General features: G+C 44.0%; 1 protein-coding gene across 5 annotated transcripts in view; it reads left to right on the top strand.

The window, feature by feature from the left end:
- Nucleotides 1-2,528: 2,528 nt before the first annotated feature.
- MVB12B (multivesicular body subunit 12B) overlaps nt 2,529-15,595 on the top strand; it is a 245,602-nt gene continuing 232,535 nt past the window's right edge. The window contains exon 1 of one of the 5 annotated variants that reach the window (XM_068248176.1): nt 2,529-2,808. The gene's annotated coding sequence lies outside the window, so the exon portion shown is untranslated. Of the gene's footprint in view, nt 2,809-6,176; nt 6,238-7,066; nt 7,110-15,595 lie in introns of those variants that run through there. The other 4 variants (XM_068248171.1, XM_068248175.1, XM_068248172.1 and 1 more) reach the window with 4 other exon arrangements.

Raw genomic sequence — 15,595 nt, 5'->3', positions numbered from 1 at the left:
GCTGTAATTGCAGCAAAAGGTGGTTCTACAAAGTATTGACTCAGGGGGCCGAATAATTACGCACACCCCACTTTGCAGTTATTGATTTGTAAAAAATGTTTGGAATCATGTATGAGTTTTGTTCCACTTCTCATGTGTACATCACTTTGTATTGGTCTTTCGCGTGGAATTCCAATAAAATTGATTCATGTTTGTGGCAGTAATTTGACAAAATGTGGAAAACTTCAAGGGGGCCGAATACTTTTGCAAGCCACTGTATATTTCACATTCAGGCAGTTATACAGTTCCTACACTTCCCAGCATCCCTGCAATCCAGACTTATCTCAACGCTACACCTATCCTATCTTGGTCCCATTACATGAACATTGAAAGGTGAATTACTTATAGAAGATACTTTTTATGCATATTCTTTTAAAAAATGAACCAAATTTAGCCCAGAATAAAGTCCTCTTGGGTTCAATGTACCCAGGGTATATATCCATCTATTTTCTATCTGGTATAAAAAATTTTCAAAGTCTCCTCCCCTTGTACTCCTCTTAGGTTTGATTATGCATTTATACCTTAGACCAGGCATGGGCAAACTCGGCCCTCCAGCTTTTACAGAACTACAAGTCCCACAATGCATTTGCCTTTATGAGTCATGACTGTGGCTGTCAGGCTCCTGCAATGCATTGTGGGACTTGTAGTTCCTTAACAGCTGGAGGGCCAAGTTTGCCCATGCCTGCCTTAGACAGTCTGGATTGCTGTCATGGAACACTGCAAAGTGTGTGCCCAAAGGGCCTTTTTCATCTGCAGCAGTAATATTTCCTACATGCTCTCCAATCCTTTCTTTTATCTTTCTTTTTGTTTTCCTATATACTTCAGTCCGCACGGGCACATGATCATATATATCACCCCCTCAGAGTTACAGTTTACAAAACTTCTGATTTCATACTTTTTATTTCCTTTTGCATTCTCAAATTCATTTGTTTTTTTCCACTAATTTGCAGTACATTACACAGGAATATTTCTGTTGGATTAGGGCCAAGAAAGCCTCTTCCCCGATTCAGATCAAGATTCCTAGAATGAACCTCAGCTTTCACCAAAGTATCCTTAAGGTTTGGTGCCCTTCTCGGAGTCATAAGTGGGTATGGACCAACGATTATTAGCAGTTCTGGATCAAGACTCAGGACATGCCAGTGCTTTTCAGCACATTCCTGAGTTGAGGCCAGTGAGACCCGTATGTAGCTATGAATCTCACTTTCCCCTTACCATCATTTTTCCTCTTTTTTTCTCCTTTTTAAGCAATCATTGCGATCTACTGTACTGACGCGTTCTATGGCATCCTCTAAGGCATGTGCCTACGCTCCCCCGCCACAGAGGTGAGTTAATTCTGCCAGGAGGAGAGGGGATGGGAAAACCTCTCTGGCTACCTATTTACTGTGAGATGTCAGGGGGTACCCTGTCTACCTATATGGGAGGGGGCACCCTGGCTACCTATACGGGAGGTTGCAGCCTGGCTACCTATATGGGCGGGAAAAGGGACACCCTGGCTATCTATCATATAGAAGGCGCACAGATTATGTGTATTTTGAGGAAAACGCTGCCAGATCATGTGTATTTTGTGGAAAAACTCTGCCAGATAATTTGCATTTCGATGAGAAGACTGCCAGATTATGTGCATTTTGAGGGAAATGCTGTCAAATTATGTTTATTTTTTAGAGGGAGGATTAGCAAATGCATTTGTCAGTCCTTTTGATCAATACATTTTATTCCACTATTTATTATAGTTGACCCTCCATCATGTAATCTGAAAAAAATTGTCTCTCCATACCCATGAAGTTGGACAACACTGGTCTAGATCAAGTGTCGAATGCCACTTCATTGTGTCAGTTGTGCAGGTAAAGTGATTTCTGGAATTTACAAAAACAATATGTCAACCTTTACAGAACAACATATAAATGACAGAAGACCGAGAGCCCAATATAGTGTAGTATGTATTGGAAAAGGGTGAAAATGATGAAGTGTAACACCATATAATGTGCTGTTATTGTTATGTTATATACTGCTACCTTTAGAGGGCATAGTTCCTTTAAGACTGCAGAGAATTCTGGAAGAGAGGCTGGAGTGAGCAGAGGCTGCTGGGAGCTGAGGTGTGGCTGGTGTGCCTAGAGCCTGGGAGTGAGGTCTGGAGTGACTGGGACTGGATCTTCAGGCCTAAATCCATCAGACTGGCTTCCATTTGATTTCTGAGTGTGAAGAAGGGATCCTATGACACAGATTGCTGCACCCTGAGCTGAATCTTGGAGAAAGGATACAGCTGCCGGACCAGAACTGTGTGAACCTGTGAGGTTGGTGGAGTCTGGATTGTACAAGCCATGTGGACTTCAGAAGGAACCATTTTAGCTGGATTACAAAGTTTGTGAATCTCAGTCTCCTCAAAACGTCTGGCCTGTGAGTTCTGGACCTGTTGAGTGACCATTATCAGGGACTGGCCCTGCACCTCATGGTAGGAACTATCTTTGCAGTGATAGAGGGGCATTAACCTGGCTGAGAGGTTTGGGAGTCATACCACTCCTCTTACAACAAACTGTGGACAGTGTATGTCAGGACTGTTTGCCATAGCCTGCCATTCTGAACTATAGCCTGGTTAACTTGTCCCCTCTCACATCACTGGCATCTATGCTGTTATTGCTGAGTGCATCAGGAGTCTTCTTGCTGCTGCAGTTCCTTTACAAGGCGCCCAACTGTGCACATAACGTTCCTTAAAGGGGTACCCCGAGTGCAGAACTGCATTATAGCCCACTGGCCAGTCGGGAGTTAAATAAGGTTGTGCTACTGATTGCATTTTCTTAAGTTTGTTTCTTTGCTATGGTTGTGCGTCTTTCGCCAGTGTAGTGTGCACCTCTTTAAAGTGACACTGGAGGGGTGCAAGAGGTTACTACCGTGTGTTGATTGCAGTTTATTAAGCTTGTCCCTTTGCTGCGGTGCGTTCTGCGCCAGTCTAGTGTACACTTGTTTAGAGTGACACTGAAGGGGCGCAGGAGGTGGCTACTTTGGACATACACTTTTGATGCACTTTGAATGTGTGAAGCATATTACTTTTATTGTTATGATCTTGCTGAGTTAACAAGTGTTTGATTAGTACTATATTTTCTATTGCTTACGTCACCCCATTAGATCACGTTGGTCTATGGGGAATAAATATATTGCATTGATACTGGTGTCTGCATGATTCTGGGAGGCAGGGTGCCACTGGAGGCGTTTTCCACTAAGATCCAGTCTGTCTCGCTACAGAAGCGTAAGTGTTATACTTACAAACCAGGGTTACCGCTCAGGCAACCACTGTAAAGGCAGGTGAGGAGTTTAAAGAGTAACTGTTAGCCCCCAAATTGAAATTTAAAACACTATTGCAATGTTTTATTTATTATATAAGTGAGCCAAAAAGCCAATGTACAAGTTAAAAATCAATCTAATTTTGTTACTATCTAACCTTTTCCCCCAGCTCCGGACGCAAGCCGCATATCAGATACTGTAGCATGCAGAGCATGCCTATGTCTGGCCGACCCCCCTCTCCCCCCCAGGACCAGGTGCCAATATATTCTCCCCACCGCAGCTGACCGCTCTGACACGGAGAGAGCGGCAGCACTTCCAGAGCAGCACCGCAGAGCAGCCGCCGCCGAGTCACATGTGAGAGAAACACATGTGAGAGAGATGCACGGCGCTGGCTGCTCTGCGGTGCTGCTCTGGAAGTGCTGCCACTCTCTCCGTGTCAGAGCGGTCAGCTGCGGTGGGGAGAATATATTGGCACCTGGTCCTGGGGGGGAGAGGGGGGTCGGCCAGACATAGGCATGCTCTGCATGCTACAGTATCTGATATGCGGCTTGCGTCCGGAGCTGGGGGAAAAGGTTAGATAGTAACAAAATTAGATTGATTTTTAACTTGTACATTGGCTTTTTGGCTCATTTATATAATAAATAAAACATTGCAATAGTGTTTTAAATTTCAATTTGGGGGCTAACAGTTACTCTTTAAGCCTGTCCCCACTCAGGACTAAGATGTCCCTCTCTGTAGATAGGAAAAGAAAGGGGGTATGACACCCCTCCAAGGCGCCAAAAGGATAAAAATCGCTAAAATTGGTAAAAGTGTTCGGGAGGCAGTGGTGGACCGGCCGACCCAAAACAGACACAAAGCTGTCGATTAAAGCATCAACAAAATGTATTTACATACTCCTAAAAACAACAGGCAACGCGTTTCACGGGCATATTCCCGCTTCCTCAGGCAATAGAAAACAGGAGTATCACACAGCCAGGAGTCTAATATACGCTTAGCACCTCTGTCTATCCTTTTGGCACCTCTGTTCATTTTTACAATATTTACAGAACAATAGATTCTTCAGCTCTGGCCAGCAAGGGTATGGCATTGTACATTAGCGAAAAACAAAGTTAGGGCCCGTTCACACTGCACGCGTTTCCAGCCGCGTTTTGGAAACGCATGCAGGTGGCCAAAACGCACGACATCAGACATTGCATAGAGTGCAATGTCTGATGTTCACACTGCATGCGTTCCGGACCTGTGTGGTCCGGGAATGCATGCTGCACGCAGATTTTGCAAAAACGCGTGGCTGTCCCATTCACTTTTCAGTGATGGGATCAGCCACGCAACGCACACAAACGCGGATGGCCATGCGTTTATACGCGTTGCGGTCCGCACGCGTTCCGCACGCATGGCCATCCGCATTTCTGATCTGAACGAGCCCTTATTTGGGTAATTTGAGACCACTTCATTCAGAAAAGTGAATGATGCCAATTTACTACCTCAGTAGAGAACAACACAAACTACCTGACAATTTCTGCTCTATCTCCTGAGATTTGAGTGCCCAGAAATAAGACACAGAACATTTATATGGCACTTTTCTCCTGGCACTGGCAGACTCAAAGCACCAGAGCTGCGGCTACTAAGGCATGCTCAGGCAGTAGCAGTCTTTCCCAAGGATTCCTTACTGAGTAGGTACTGGCTTACTGAACAGGAAGAGCCAAGAGTCGAACCGTGGACATCTGTGGCAGTGGCAGAGACCTAAACCAGCATAGCTCAAAAATGTCCCTCTTTTGGAGGGACAGTCCCTCTTTGGGAGCCCTGTCCCTCTCTCCCTCTTTCCTCCTCATTTGTCCCTCTTTCAGCACTTTGTTTCTCTTTCTATGTAAATATATGTATTTCTCTACTGAAAAATGTGTTTGACTCTAAACTTTATTTCCTTCCTTTAAATTGCTATATTTCTAGTTTTAAAATGTTAATATGAAGAAAAATTAACCAAGATAGACAGGACCAGTGTCGTTTGAGTTATATAACAACATATTTTTCTTATGAAATCTTTATGGTATTCATGAATAGGGGCGTGATCAGGGGTGTGGCTTAAGTGTCCCTCTTTCTCATCTCAAAAAGTTGGGAGGTATGAAACCAGTACACTATCCAATCTGTTGAAGTTCTTTTCAGCCCTTACTGGTTTCCAGTTCTGCACATTTGTGCTACAAGTCAGTCAAATCTGGCTTTATTGACTTTTTATTTTATGTATACTGTAAAAGTAAACTTTGGCAGTGTTTTCACTTACTGACCTTGAAATGAAGCCAAAGCACTTAACAAAAGCGTTTTGATCTTAGTGTCGGCTTTCAGAGAGCGGAATAGCCACTGTAACGCTTCACACTTAAATGACAGCTACAACACTGCCGGTGTGCCACTTTGCCATCTGCAGCTTCTCACGGCAGAACTTGACAGTGAACTTCATTCCGATTGGTCAGACGTGCTTCCTAGTAAATCATAGAAAATGTACAGTATATCCTTCGCTATATTGTCATACTGTGCAGAGCCTCCACATTTTCCTAATTGATTTGTTGTTGCTAGTGTGTGGCCTGGTCTATAAAGTTTTGTCAGACTTCTGAACTGTGTTTTCCTAGAAAGTAAAGTGAGGGATTTGATGAAGAATAAGGAGGGACTGTGAGAATCTTCTGTAGGAACCATCTTGCTTTATTGTGATGCTAGTGTGATTGCTGACTTTGAACAATAGAGGATTGAGCCTCAGGGTGTGTAGTCTCCTCAGTGAATAGGATCCCTCACACAGCCCCAGCCCCCACAGATGGCCCAGTAATAGCCAAACAGAGCTTCCTGCTGTTCGGCCTACAAGGCTGGACACTGTTAACTACTTCTGCTCTCTCCAGAGGGTCCGCAGAACTTCTCTTGTGACCTTGACTATCGCAGGGAAATGTGAGTATCTGCAAAAATACTGATGATCTGTTTATTTTAATCCCTTCAAAAGCTGTTTATTTAATAGCAGATCATACATATGCAATGACAGCTTGATAGAAACCCATACAATGAGTCTTGACAGATCTGGCAAGGGTTTTTTTTGGTCAACAAATTATGTTACAAAGACAGTGGCATCATCAAGCCTTCAAAAACATATTAAGCACTCTTACTAGGTAGTGTCTGCATATGAAGGAAGTGAGTTCTGGGTCACCATGAGCTTGCTGGTTAGTCTGTGCCTCTCGGATTTACAAGCCCTACTCCATAGAGCCAAATTAATCCATGCCATGCACTGATGAGGATCAAACAATCCGAAACAGCCTGTATGCATGTTGGATTATTATGGCTATGTACACATTAACAAGCTGACACATCATTGCATTCCAGCGGTTCTGGAGGTGTGTTTAGCTTCTAAGGGTACAATGGTTAATTTGCATATATTCAGCAGTGGTGCCTGGGAGGCATCTCGAGCTCACTCTAACCTGAATTATCGCAAATTCTTTCTGTTTTAGGAAAGCAAACTTTTGTTTTTCTTAACATCTTAGTAAGGGGGCTTTTAGGACCATTGTAGTCCCTTACACACCCCAATGAGTTCTGGGTCACCATGAGCTTGCTGGTTAGTCTATGAAGGAAGTGGGAAGTGTCTTTTCAACCAATCAAGCGATGGCTTTTAATTTAAAATGTGCACTGGAAAAAAATGCTGTGATGTGATTGGTTGCCATTGGTTACAGTTTTTTGAGCACTTGTTCAATGCTCATAGTTTAGAATACAAGGAAGCACAGACAGACCTTCAGACTATGGAAAGAGAGGATAGAAGATGAAGAAAGAGCAAAGTAGAGTATTAGGAGTGGCGGACAATGTTTTATTTTTTATTTGTCAGTGATATATTATTTGCCAAATATACAAAGACTTTAGAGACGTGGGATTTCAGAGAAAGATTTTTTCACTACTTTAAAAACCTGATCTATACAGAAAGAGATCATTCATAAATCCATCATATTTACCGTACTTCACGTAAATCACCATGTCCCAGCCAGAGGATGTCAATTTGAATATTAAATAACTATACGCATTAATTTAACCACTCATGATTTAGATAGATTAAATGTTTTTCATGACTTTTCTCAAATAATTATTGTTTTCACAATTTTTACCATATAAACAAAAGAACTAAACATAAGAAAAAAACTAAAAAGAAACCTAAAAATAAATAAATTATATAAAAGAAAACATAAACCTTTAATTATTCAGGACAAACTTACTTTGGGTGTCACGTGTTTCATGTATTATGAGTTTAATGCTGGGGATGCACAGTACGTTTCTGTACCGTGTACCGGCCAGCTGATAATATTCAGCTGGCCCGATCATGCCGCTCGACCCGCGCCTGCTTGATTCCCGCCGGCGGACAATGGCAGGGAATCGAGCGCTGATAAGGAAGCGCCGGTGGGGACGAGCGGGGACGTGGCTGGGGTCGATCCGGCGGCTAATCGGCCGCTGGATCGACCCGTGTATTCTTAGCATAAAGGTTTAAAAAAAGTTATAAATTACAAAAGTCATTATGCACCTGCGTGGATTGGCAGAAGATACAAAGAGGGCACAATTCACCTGGGCAGCAGGAGGCAGTCACTATGTTCACCTCTGTCTATGTGGCTTGATAGATCACTGGATATTTTGAAGTTGATCTATTAAAGTGGCACTGAAATGAAAAAAACAAACAAAAAATAACCTTATGATAGAATTAATTTTATGTGTAGTACGGTTTATTAATAGAACATTAGTAGCAATTATTAAATTGCATCATTCTCTAATATTTGCAGTTTACAAACTACACAAATCTTATCTGACGTTGTCTTTCATTGTTTCTTTGATGTATAAGTGTTTCAGAAAACAGCACTATAGTTTGGAAGTTTGGTTGGAGACCTCAGAGAAGAATTTTTTTTGCATAGATAACAAGTAAAGTTTTTATCTCTTCCTGTACTGGAAACAATAGGAGAATCATATCTTTGCTACTAATGTTCTATATCTTAGCTATAATAAACATACAATGTATTATATCATAAGTTTATTTTCACTTTAGATTCCCTTTAAAGGGACTCTGAGCAGTGCAAAAAAAAAAAAAAAAAAAAAAAAAAAAAGGAAATCTGGACTTACCTGGGGCTTCCTCCATCCTACCGTAGTACACAAGGCCCCCTGGCATCCTCTTTGGCCCTTCTGCTGGCGACTTCCGTAATCTGGTGACTTTGGTTGAAGTTGCGCTTGGGCGCACCTGGTTCATCATCACACCGGTCATTGTAAATGTCCTGCCGCCAGCAGGACCATGAAAGGGACGAAGAGGATGCCGGAGGACCTCGCGAGCTACGAGGGGCTGGAGGAAGCCCCAGGTAAGTCCAGATTTCCTTTTTTTTTTTTTTGCACTGCTCAGGGTCCCTTTAAGGTTTTCCCTGGGCTGGAGATCACCGCAGAACATAAGTGACACTAAAATCCTGGCCTGGATTTTTCAAAAAATGATTAAAATATTCAGTCCTCACTTGGATCATATAAGCGTTAGGTGGGGGCTGCAAAAACATTAGCAAATTAACAGGCTAGTGATTACAGGCACATGTGTGCAAAGATAGTAAGATTTATTTTCCATTAATACAGGATGTCCACAATCGCATAACTGATGATACATCACACTTTCCACCTCCATCACTATGGTCCAATATGACCACCAGGAAAATGTTACAAACTATTGCCACTGCTTAGCAGAAAAAGGTTAGATATACAGTATCACTTAGGCCCGGGGGTAACACTAGAGTTAGGGTGGCAAAGGAATCCGTGAAAACGGGTCTGATTACCGGTCAGTTGGATCCGTTTTTACTCTGTTTGCCTTCTGCTGCTTCCATTCCGGGAGACCAGGAGCCACCGGAGCTGCGGCGGGGCACAGGACGCCTGCCAGGGGCTGGAGGAAGCCCCAGGTAAGTGGATTTTTGTTTTTTTATTTGCCTGGATGTATCCTTTAAAGAAAGCCTGAAATGAGGCACTCACTTCAGGTATGATACTTACCTAAGTATACTGTAGGAAAAGCTCTGGATAGTATAGAACCTTTCCATTCCTCCATCCAGTTCCTCAATGCATTGCTGTCCCTGGGTGTAGCTGTTTGACCTACTTAGTCAAATACCTGTTTAGAACTCCTCGGGTAACTACTCGGAGATGCAAGAAGTTCTTTGGACCAGTATATCCGCACTGTGCATACACAAGTTCAAACTCATGCATGCGCAGTACAGATGGGTATGTCCTCGCATCCATACTGCGCTTACATGAGTCTGAACTTGTGCATGCACGCTACAGATGCGTTTGTCCCGTGAACTTCCTCAGTTCAGGTTTGCTTTAAAGTGTACCTGTAGAGAAAAAAGTTCCCAAAAGGGGTACTTACCTGAATAGGGGGAAGAAGGAAGCCTCTAGATACTCCAGAGGCTTCCACAGTCCTCCTCCACTGGGCTATTCCAGCGTTGCATCTCCCGAAAGACCATCGACAAGATTTTGTTGATGACTTATGCATGGGCAGTAGCACGGACTCTGTTGAGCTCTGCTTTTTCCACTGAATCCCGAGTGGGTTTGTGCTACTGCGCATGCACCAGCCATCTGCGCCTGCACAGTAGCACAGACCTGATCAGGCGTGTCTTTTTTTCATCAAAGATCTAGTCTAGTGTTCCTACCATAGTCTAAGGTCAAATTTGGGGGTTAAACAATTTTCAAGACATCTTGAAAATTGGATAACCCCCAAAATTGGCCTTAGACTATGGTAGGAACACTGGACTACACCAATGGTAGGGATTAGATGGTACAAAGAAGAAGAACTGCACACTTTAATCCAGCGGGTTCATGTGCAGGATCCTTGGCAAATGTAGTACACAAATCGAAGTATGGATCCGCACTCAGGCTTATTCAGGAACAGTGAAACCTTTATTGTCCCGTCACACACGTTACAATCATCTGACCGTTATTCTGAGGTCAGATGGCCAGCAGGTAGGGACAGACATATATGTATGTCTGTCAATGCCTTGACAAAGGGGACCTTTCCCTGAAACGATCGTCGGTGTAACGCTCAGATGGTTGTAACATGTTTGATGGGACATTATAGGTTTCACTGTTCCTGAATAAACCTGTGTGTGGATCCATACTTCAATTTAGGCATTAGATGGTGAGCGCCTTTGAGGGACAGTTAGTGACATTAATTGTGCGATGTAATGTATAAAATAACGTGAAAGATCTCAGCACTATTTGTGTAAACATGAAATTTGAGCACTGCTATAGGCACCCATACAAATATCGGTCATAGTAGGAAACTTGGATGCCTAGCAGGCGTTGGGGCCTGCGCCCGCTATTTGTAGCCACAATCCTCATTGCAGATGGCCCTGGCGTCTCCTATTTATCGAGTGTCCTTGACACCAGAGTTTCCTTCTGTCACCGATATTTGGGTGGGCACGAATAACGTCACCCGATAGTTACTGTTTTGGGGGCGGGACGGTGGTTACTAACTAACCCGAGGTGAGATTGATATGGGGGTTGCCATATTTTGTTTCTTTTTAAGCAATACCAGTTGCCTGGCAGTCCTGCAGATCCTCTGCCTTTAATACTTTCAGCCATAGACCCTAAACAAGCATATGCAGATCATGTGTTTCTGACAATATTGTCATAACTGACAATATCGTCAAAACTGACAAGATTAGCTGCATGCTTGTTTCTGGTGTGATGCAGACACTTCTGCAGATACAGTAGATCAGCAGGGCTGCCAGGCAACTTAAGAGGAAATAAATATGGCAGCTTCCATATCACTCACCTGGGGTTCACTTTAAGGTTAGTAGTCAGGAAGCAGGTTTGCACGGGAGGGGTGTTTGTGCTGAGGGTAGTTAAAGGATACCCGAAGTGACATGTGACATGATGAGATAGACATGGGTATGTACAGTGCCAAGCACACAAATAACTATGCCGTGTTCCTTTTGTTCTTTCTCTCAGTCCTGACTCAGACAGGAAGTGAGTACAGTGTGGCCCTCACTGATAAAAAATTCAAGCTATAAAACACTTTACTAGTAGAAAATGGCTTCTGAGAGATCAATTTCTTATCATTGATGGTCATGCTATAGTCACTTCCTGTCTGAGTCAGGACTGAGTCAGCCACTTACATACCTGATATTTAACTCTTTCAGGCAGAGAAAGAAAAAAGGAACGCAGCATAGTTATTTGTGTGCTAGGCACTGTTCATACAGATGTCTATCTCACCATGTCACATGTCACTTCGGGTATCCTTTAAGGTTAGGCATCAGGAAGAGTATTTGTGGATGTTTAAAGTTAGGTGTCAGGAAGAGGGTTTTGCGTGGGTAGTGTTAGGTTTAGTTGTAGTAAAATATTGGTAAATACCGATATTCTACAATTGGCTATTTCCCGGCACCCAACTTTCCTTGTGCTCTTTTTTCAAATGCACCTATATTCATGTAAAATGGGTCACCTGTAATGGCATGTAATGAAGAGGTTGTCCCACCTCCCTGTGCTCTAGTGGCACAGCAGCCCTTCAGATTAGTCCAGCCTCCCATCTCTATGGCTCCAACGGCATCTCTCATCACATAACCCACCGACACTTCCTTACAGTTCATGCGATGGGAGAAACTGCTGGAGCAATGGAGACAAGTTACTGGACAAGGCTGAAAGGCAATGGCGTTTCTAGAGGATGGAGAGGTGACTAGGTACAGTGACAGTGGAATAAAAGGCACATATTTCAACTGAGGCATTTTTTGTGTGAACAAAAAATTGCTTGCAGCAGTTAAAGTACATAGATGTAAACTAAGCCATAGGGAAACATGTAAAATTCCATTACCTATTCTGCGCATCAGTAAAACGTTGCGTTAAAGATAACTGCAGCGGATTCAGTGTGAGGGTCCTTTTGCATTGGTGCACTGCACCAAATAGCACTGGACCGCATCTGACAACAAACATGCAACTACCAAGATTACCACGGAAGTTGCACAGTGATGCACTGCAGCTTGTGTGATACTTCTACGTTGCCCAGAGCACTTCCGTCATATCGCACCACAGCGCAGGCAGTAAGTCATGACTCATTGACTCTAATGGCCACCGCCAGGGCCGGTTCTCTTATGAAGCAAGGGGAAACATTTGAATCAGGTGCAGAGATTACAGGGGCAGCATTGTTGTACTGTGTTTACACTAACAGCATGTAGTCAGAGTAGGAGGAGAAGTGAGAGGAGAGCGAGGGGAAAAGCAGCTTGTTGTGCTGTGTGGCGAGTCTGACAGTGAGTGAGGAGGGGGAAGCAGAAGAGCAGCAGTGTTTCATTTGACTTGCACAGCAGAAGAGAGGAGGTGGCACTCCTGACTGAGGAGGAATGAAGTGACTGAGGGATCATTCCAAATCAGAGGTGGGTGGGGAGAGATCTGTGGGGAGGGGGGCACACCCTTACAAGTTTGTCTCAGGCAGCAAAAACTCTACAACTGGCCCTGGCTACTGCGATAAACTGTGGGGTGGTAAGTGTAAAAGGGGTCTTAATTAGCCTTATTCTCTCCATTATGTTTCACTAGCGACTCTGGAATGCAGGGGCCATCCCTACTGCTGAATGGCAGGGGAAGAGCACTCGGGGCACCCTATCTGGTCCCAGTGTTGGGCCGCCACTGCTGAGTGTAGAACTGTCCAGGTGATATAGGCCTAATACTTGAACCTATTCAAAGGCTGGGAGCACACTTTGCAGAACTGCATGCGTTTTTCAGGAGTGCATCCCTATTGGGTTATCACATTTATTATGGTGCAGTGGGTTCCATTGTGAACTCACAGCATGCAATGGGTTTACAGGGCAACATGCCCGTTTACAGTACAGTGAGGCATACTTTCATTGTCCAGTATGCCTCACTTTTTGGTCGCACCACAACGCCACCATGTGATGTGACTTTTTAGTTATTTTGAATTGCATTTGCATAGCATCACATCACGCCGCAATTTGCATAGTGTGAAAGGAGCCTTATTGTTTGGCCACCAGGTATGAGGGTAAATAACGATTGGTCGTACACATGTTGTGCTGTTTGTAGGTTCAAATGATCAGTCAGTATAATGACAGGTGCAGGAAACATGGAGGAACTTACTGTCAATAAGGCTCGGTTCCCACTATGGCACAAAATGGACATTTTTATTTGTCCATTTTGCCGTATTGGAAAACCAACAGCGATAGATCCTTTTTGTAAATAGTATCCGTTCACACTTGTCTGTCCGTAACACATCCAATGAAACACAAAATTGGAATCTGCACAATATTTCCTTGACAGTGGCTGCATTTTCCATAGAAGCCTATGGCAATAACACATCTGCTCTGGACTCCATCCGGACCAAAACACACCATTAGAGTGGACAGCGCTGTGGCTGATCCTGCTGGCCATTGGAGGTCCGGCTCAAGTAGGAACCCAAATGATTGGACTGAAGGGTCAATAGAATGTATACTGTGGTAGGCTGATTTGGCATTCCCATCTCAGGCCTCGTTCACACTATACGCCTCGCTGTGCGCATTTGGGCAACACGTACGGTGTGTGATCAGCAATAACATCAGACATGCATAGACTGCACTGTCTGATGGTCAGACTGTATGCGCTGCGCAGCAGTGTCATGCGATATCACACTGCTGCATGCATTTTAGTCAACATTCAACGCTGATCATTCTGCAGTGAATGGGATCAGCAGTGCAACGCATGGCAACACAGATGGTGTGCGATCACGTGTGTTGTGTTCTGAACACACGGCCATCTGGGTTTCCTAGTGGACAGGAACGAGGCCTAAATGATTACTGATCAGCAGAGATGATCAATGAGATGTAAATTATTTAAACTTGTATCCAAATGTCATGTAAATTGTACGCAGCTTTGAACTGGAAAATAAACAGGAAGTAATTTCAAGCTGTATACAATTTACACGAAATTTGAATGCAAATCGAAATTGAAAGATTGATTGATTGAGAGAAGGATTGTCTGTCTGTAAAGCTGAATACTCACCACCCAACGGGTCCAACGACGTCCCCTTGACGATGAGCGTTCAGCGATTTCTCTTACTGCTATACGACATCAAAAGACGGGCGCGATTGCGGTACTTTGTACAGAGTCATTGGGGATCTTAAAGATCCAATCCGCTGTGACGGCCATTATCAGTGCGCGTTGCTAAACGTCGGCTGTAACCACATCACGAGATTGCGGAGATGACCGCTCATCGCTCAAAAAATCGGCAGCCATCGGAAAAATCGCATGGTGGGTACGGGCCCAGAAGGTTGCCATCTCCTCAGGCAGTGCCGGACTCTGAGGGTGAAATCCACCCGCTGGCCATTGGCCAAGCAGCAGTAGCCCTGTGTTATCATTCCCAATAGAAATCTGCAGCAAGTCTTCATTGTGAGCAGCAACACCTCATCATCACTGCTGCTTGGCTAGCAAGTGGATTTCCTCAGCTTTCCCAGCTCCCAGTCCGACACTGTCCTCAGGCCCCCTACTACTCTGATCTCAAGCATCTCTGGTATGGTATGTGATTTGCCCAACTACACTTGCAAGAAGTGGCGTAGCTAAGGAGTTGTGGGCCCCGATGCAAGTTTTACATTGGGGCCCCCCAAGAACTCTATACATAGCAATTGATACGGCGCACCAAAACCTGCCAATGGCAACTACAGTGTCTGAGGTGCAAGAAGGGGATGGGGAACAGTTTGTTAATAATTACCAGTGTTCAAAGTATCTATAGAAGTGATTATTATGAGCACAGGACCAATAGAGAGCAAATACTGTAGTTGAGGGAGGGCCCTTCGGGGCCCCTCTGGCCCAAGGGCCCCGATGCGGTGGCTACCTCTGCAACCCCTATTGCTATGCCCTGGTTGCAAGATCATTTGGTTTATGATTTCCACTTCACATTCCAAACTATAGGGGAGCTGTTGAGTAGAAAGTAGGCAATCTTTCTGCATATTTCAATAGAGAATCTATGGAGAGGCTGTTTTCTTTCTACTCAAAAGTGGATGGGTCCTTCTAGAAGAAGCAGTAGTGGGTGAGTGTATAAACCAATTGTTAGCTCTTGTGATAGCTGGGACTCTGATACCTGTGTGCATTAGATATGTATATATATATTGCTCAGTTTTGTATTCTACAATGACCAGACTCACACAGGCTCAACCAAAAATTTGCACATGGCTAATCATATGTGGGAAGCTAATGATCAATGCACTGGCAGTTTGATTAATTAACCATAAGCTTTCACATCCTATTAGCCCTGTTCAGATTCCCAGTTCAGACCCTGCTGAGAAAGTCAAATTTAAAGCAG

The sequence above is a fragment of the Hyperolius riggenbachi genome, chromosome 8 (genome assembly GCF_040937935.1).
Source record: "Hyperolius riggenbachi isolate aHypRig1 chromosome 8, aHypRig1.pri, whole genome shotgun sequence".
Taxonomy (NCBI): domain Eukaryota; kingdom Metazoa; phylum Chordata; class Amphibia; order Anura; family Hyperoliidae; genus Hyperolius; species Hyperolius riggenbachi.
This window is presented reverse-complemented; position numbering and strand designations above follow the sequence as displayed.